Raw genomic sequence first — 6,507 nt, forward strand, 5'->3', positions numbered from 1 at the left:
CCATGCCCCCAATTTCACAGTTCTCAGCCTTGCAGTAGAGACAGAAGAGAACATGAGTTGCCTGGTACTCCATAGGGAGGGTGAAATAACTTACTCCCTTTCTCAGACAAGGTGAGAGGAGCAAAGAAGGGAAGAAGGGTGACTCCAGGCTCTGCAGAGTATTTTTCATCTAGATATAACAGTACAGCCTAGGTTTATAGGATTTTAAAGAGTCAAACTTCAGGGTGCAGGAGCACTTTCCCCAGATTTTTAGAGAGGGGGATGAGCTGAAGGGAAGTGTTATATACATTGTGGTATGAGGAAGGGGAGGGTCAGAGGCATCTATTTTTTCCAGTTTTCCAGTGGGTGCTGCCATGTATATTTTTATAAATTTTTGACTAAGCCCCTCTTTAATATTATTTGTTAATATATTTTAATAAATATAAATTAATGTGTAGGTAAGTCATAGATACGTGGTGTAGATGTTTTCTGTGCTGACCACTGTGCGGCTCCATATATGAAAATCTCTAATAATAGAGTTTGAATCTGATAGGGACTTTTGTAAAAAGGCACTGACACCATTGCAAACATTAAACATGCTGGACCTATATAAAGGAGTGCTTGAATTATTGTAAATAACCTGCTCGCACATTTTGGGGACATCCATATTTAGACTCAAACATATAGCATGGCTCCAAGTAGTTGTTACGTTCTCCACTGCACCCTTTTTACTTCCTTAGTGGCTTGATATCCGATTTGAATATTAAAACTAATAAAATGTTCTGAAAAAGATGCTTTCATAGCAATGCTATGAATAGTCCAGTTTTGTGTAATACAAACAAAAGTATATAATCGCCTTATACAAGAAACTGTATTTTAATAAGGTACTTTGTAAAGGGGATAGAACAGCCATTTCACAACCCCTCCCTCCCCTTCCACAGAAAAGGAAATAACCATATTACTAAGCAATAAAATGTATTATTGTGAGTCAGCATGGTGTTTGCTCATAAAAATTATTTTCAAATAGTTTTGTTTAGTATATTAAAAGCTATCTCTGAGTGGGTTGGTAGGACATTGTCACAAAAGTACATAGGGCAAAATTCTGACACCCATATTCACAATGAGCATGTTGCCTTCTTCCATGAGTCAACAGCGCTACTTACAGAGGATGAGTGCCTAACTATAATCTGCCCTGAGCAAAAAGTGCTGCCCCTGAACCAGTCTTCAAGTCATTGTCACCTTCTTTCCTCTGTCACTCCAAAAAGAAAGTAAACATCCATACAATAGTTCTAGAATACTTTATGTTCCATGATATGCAGGCTCTCCTGAACTGCTGAATGCACTGGGGTATGGCAGAACAAAATGTCCCTGCATTCTTCCTCTCCCCTTCATTTAGAGAGGGGAACTTAACTCCCTCATTTCCCCTCTTGTACTAACTGCATTCTGTGATGTTCAAGCCAGCCCATGATTTAGCTCAAAGTATGATGAACTTGCACTGAGTAGCATCAGAATCTGGCTCTCAAAAAAAAAAAGGTGAAACATTGCCAAATCTGGACCTCAGTTAATAATTTTGTTTTCACTGTCTGTTTAAAGAGATTGAAATACATGTAAAGGAATGCATGCATGTCAGACCAGCCTACAACACCTTTGATTATCATAATGAAGAAGATTAAACAGATATTTGTCTCAGTATGTTTGGGGTTTTCCTGGGGTTTTTTAATGTTGTTGATCTGCAGCCAGCTCTACAGCAAAGAAAGAAAGAAGGGTTAGATATTTTTTAAAAACAGAATCTAAAAATTACACTAAAATACCTACAACGCATCTTGCAAACAGTCATATAATGTATGGTGTTGACAGGGTATGATTATTTGTCAAATAATCTTTAGGGACAGTACTTTCAAGCATGAGAAAACATTTAACTGGAAATAATAGTACTCTTAATTACTTTACTGATGTCATTGTTTAAAAAAATAAAAGAAAATGTAAAACTATTACTATCTCTATTGTACCTAGTTTTACATTAAAGAAGGGCTTCCTTAATTTAAGACTATTATACCGAGTCTTAAATTAAAGAAGTCCAACTGGTGACTGGTGAGGGGTTAATTTGTGATCCCTGGGCTCCTCTTTCCCCTTCCCCCCTCTAGTTTGGGGACTTGGTCATTTCCAGAATCCCTTCATGGATCCCATTGAGATCTTTCTGAATGATCCCATCTCCATGAGTGTCAAGGCTGATTATCAGACAAGATACAAAACTAGTGTCATACTTACTGGCTCAGTATGTCAAAAGTAAGTTTCAGTTAGGGGCAAAAATCAGGAGTCAAGAACATTGGCTTAGGCAGAGGTAACACTGAGCAGACTGCTTCCATGTTCTTGCAAGTCCCTTGATTCCCATTGGTTCACACCACAGAGGAAATCAAAGACAGGATAGTCAATCAGTCTGAAGGTACATGAGAGCCCATCCTCTTGGTGGAACTTTAGCTTGTGTGTGATAGTGACCATCATCACAACGGAGGCATACGCTGGCAAGCTGTGAGCTGGAGGTGGTGCATGCATATCAGCCCCACTCCAGCCTCAAATATTGAAACTTGTCCAGGAAAGATAATCCTACCTGATGTTCAAACTTTGTGTTTTTATCATTATGTAGCCTGAGTTGCTATGCTTAGTTCAATGCAGCTGTGCTGTCAGAAAGTTTGTGCTTGGGACTGAAATAGGTGTGGGGAGATATGGCCTCTGAGCAGATGGTCAATGGTGCCTATGCAGCAGATTCCATTTTAATGGGATGCAGGGATGAAGGGGACAGAGGGCAAACCTCACCAACCAACAGGTCAGTTTAAGGCAAAATGCACTCTCACAGTTTTTCCACATGTGACAGGCAACAGTCTAGAGGAGGGGAGGGGTATAGACAGATGTCACAACAGCATCACTATCAATTCAACTAACACAAACTGTTACAATACTACTGTTATAGTTGCTTGATTCAACAGTGATAATGTGGCAAAACCATTGAAACTTTAACTCCATTTAATTCAGGATTAGAATTAGAATGATTTATCTCACTTGGATTGTTACAGGAGCATGTACATGTCACATTTATATTGCAACAGCCAACGTGCATTCCTGAGTGGCAGCTCCCCCTCCTTTCTTAAAGCATTTGTCCATAGTCTGACAGTGTTCTGAAAAAAAAAAGAAATTTGTTTCAGGATCAACACTTCCCATATATCAAGCTTAGGGAGACATGATGCACTGCCCTATAGAATGCCTGCAGTTTCACAGCAGATAATCTAAAGTGCACAGCGTGAGACCTAATATTTTTGCTGTACTGGCCCACTGCATCACTTATTACCAAAAGGATCTCTTTTATAGATGTGCCCCTCAGGCACTATCATTTGGAACAAAGTAACTATATCTGTAAAAATTATTATAAGCAGAAGGTAGCCAAAAGTTTTTCAGCTGCATAATTTTTAAAATTATAAATATATCTGTGCAGCCAAAAAACATTAAGAAATACTATAAAGAATTTTGACTGTTACCAAACAATATGAGTATTAAAATGGAAGTCAGTGAAAGGTTTCCTTATTAGTGAGTAGCACACTAGCATATTTTCTTGGAAAATGTAGAGGGGAATTTCATCTGAAAGATAAAAAAAGTAGAATTTGACAGGCTGCTCTTTGTGTAGATAGGAATGACTAACAGGATATTTTGGTTTATGAAATGCATAAAAATTCCCCCACCCTCTGTAAATTTTCATTCACTGAAATAAAAAGAATCTGTAACTGCTAAACACTGCTCTTAAAACATGATGATTTTAAGGATTTAATATATTATATTCAAAGTCAAAAACTCTAGAGATCCCTAACAATAAATTCAGTGTAGCTTATTTTGTAGGGCATTTGTTTTATTCAACATTTGGATTCCATTATTTAGTGATGCTCTCCTGCAATTTCTCCCTAAATCTGGGTTGCTCAGGGTATCTGTCTCTGCAGTTAGGTTGAGTTTCTGGCACACACTAGGCACAGTGTAGTGCCCTGGAGAAATAACCAAGGTAGTTCTAAATCTATCTGAGGAATGGAAATAGAACATGTACAGCAGCCAGAGTTACTGCGCAGTAGTGCTGGTGAACATCTTTTAAGACTAAGTACAGGCATTCAAAAAGCCCAAGCCTGAATTGATTTAATCTTTGCAGGTTAGTCTAACCTGAGTAGATTGAACCAGCAAGCAAGTGAATAGACATTCACTTTTGATTCCAGAAATGCAGCCACATGCCTGCAGTGGCTCAGGCTAGAGCAAGCCCTCCCCTTCCACAGTGGCTGGAAGGAAGCTGAGCTGAGGGTGGGTACATGGCTAGGCCCCAGCAGGCCTGGGTGTGATTGGTGGGTGTTCTCAGTTGTGGGTGCTGCGAGCAAACCTTGTATGGGAGGGTCTGGCCAGGGCTCAGGCAGGGGCTGGACTAGACACTAAACTAGAGGACCTCTGGAGGTCCCTGCCAGCCCCACTTCTCTGTGACTCTCTCCTCCCTCCCCTCAGAACTGTGACTGGGGCCCCTGCTCTCATTGCTCAATCCTATGGTGCCAACTGCAGGCCAAGGTCTGGCCATGCTCCCTCCCCCCCATCCCCCACAAAAGCCAGGCAAGGGCTGCTTCCCTCCTCCAGGCATACCTGGCCCAGCCTCGGTGTGGGAAGCTGAGAGCAATTAGGGTGCACAGCTCCCGTGGCCCCAGCCTAGGCCACAGCTGGCTGAGAAGGGCCCTGCTCCCATTGACGATGTATAGGGGGTGTATGTGCACCCCCTGAGTGTGTCGGTGCACCCCCTGTGAAAAGATGGCGCTGACACTGCTGGTGGTACCTGCAGGCAGTTACCACTCGCAAGCCCCATCCCCCCCACACTGCTGACACCACTGGTGGCATCTGCGGGCGGTCTGTGATTGCCACTGGCTGATGCCAACACTGCTAGTGGCATCTGCGGGTGGTCACTGACCGCCAGTTGGCACTCGCTACCCCTTCCTCCCTCCCCACTGCAGACAGTGCTGCAGCTGCCTGCGGCAGCTCTCCACTTATCGCCACCATGCTCCTGCCGCCGACAGTGCGGCCCCCAGCCCCGGGTGTGGTGGATGGATGATGGGGCTGGACTAGGCTGTGGGGGCAGGGCCCTTCCCAGCCATCTGCTGCTCAGGTTGGGGCCACAGGGGCTATGCACCCAAATTGTTCCTGGCTCCCCTGTACCACAGCCAGCTGGAAAGGCCCCTGCTCCTACAGCAAGGCCCAGCCTGGCCTCGCTATCCACTCACCCTGCCACACCTGGGGCTGGGGCTGAGGCTGGGGCTGCAGGGCTAAACTGGGTGGCCCATGGGCACTGTTGAGGGCAGGCATGGAGGGGCCAGGCTCTTCCCAGCTGGCTATGGCTCAGGCTGGGGCCATGGGAGCTGTGCACCGGTTTGTTCCTGGCTCTCCACATCTAGGCTGGGCTGGGCTATCATGGAGCCACTGTGGCAGGCAGAGCTCTCCCCTCCTCTTTCTCCTCCCCTGCCATGGGTCAGGGGGGGGGGGGGATGTGTGGCGCTGTCTTGGGGCCCAGGGCTGGAGGGGTGCAGTGCTGGGCCCCACTGTGGGGCAAGGGAGGAAAACCAGCTATAGGAAGCCCTTGGTAGCTTTTTTCCCAGCAGTACAGAGCCCCCTTGGCAAGTGTTCTCAGTTGTGGGGACTGCGAGCAAACCGTGTATGGGAGGTCTGGACAGGGCTCAGGCAGGGGCTGGACTAGACACTAGAGGACCTCTGGAGGTCCCTGTCACCCCTCTTCTCTGTGATTCCCCACTCCCTCACCTCCTTTGCCTCAGGCCCAGGGCCAGAGGAGCAGTGATAGTGCTTCAGCTAGAAAGGAGAGGGATGTGGCCAATCCTGCTCCACTGGAGCAAACAGCCCAGCCCAGCCCAGCCCAGGACTGCACTGTATCCTTGTATTCTGGGGGACTGTGAATTAACTTAAACCAGGAAGGAGTCTGGGACAGAAGTTCTATTAACTGGTTTGACCTAAATCAGTTAAGTCTGAACTACATTCAACCAGGTTCATCTTCAACCAATTTGGCCCATTTTGAAAGCAGTTTATGTGCTTTGAATTTCTGGTCTGTTACAGGTTTAAACTGGTTTCTGATCACTTAAACTGGTTTGTGTGTAAATTCTGTCCCTAGGCTCAGTGACATTACTGCACAGTAGCGTAATAATACCGTGCAGTAGCATATTAGCTCTAGGGCGGTGTGAAATTTCGCCAGCTGTTTCATTTCAACACTGTGTAACCCGGGCGGTACTCTAAGAGGTACCCCCTCTCCAATTGAAGGGATTAAAACAGGTGCACAAGTGCTGTGGGAGGTGTAGGGACTCTCCTCCCCCTATAGAGCAGAGCCAGACCACCAATGGGGACTTAACCATATACCTTTTAATGAGGGAACAATACTGGGAACATAACCAGTATAAACCAGGGGTATAGTGGACACTACAATGGCCCAAGGGGCAGGATTCAACAAAGGTTAGACACTTA

The 6,507-nt window shown here is 45.2% G+C and overlaps 1 long non-coding RNA gene across 1 annotated transcript in view; it reads right to left on the reverse strand.

Annotated features, from left to right (window-relative positions):
• Positions 1-937: 937 nt before the first annotated feature.
• LOC102368974 overlaps positions 938-6,507 on the reverse strand; it is a 31,961-nt gene continuing 26,391 nt past the window's right edge. The window contains exons 3-4 of the long non-coding RNA XR_324750.3: positions 3,037-3,152; positions 938-1,721 (exon numbers count right to left, since the gene is read on the reverse strand). This is a non-coding gene — a long non-coding RNA (uncharacterized LOC102368974). The remainder of the gene's footprint in view (positions 1,722-3,036; positions 3,153-6,507) is intronic.

The sequence above is a fragment of the Alligator sinensis genome, unplaced genomic scaffold (assembly GCF_000455745.1).
Source record: "Alligator sinensis unplaced genomic scaffold, ASM45574v1 scaffold493_1, whole genome shotgun sequence".
NCBI classification, from domain to species: domain Eukaryota; kingdom Metazoa; phylum Chordata; order Crocodylia; family Alligatoridae; genus Alligator; species Alligator sinensis.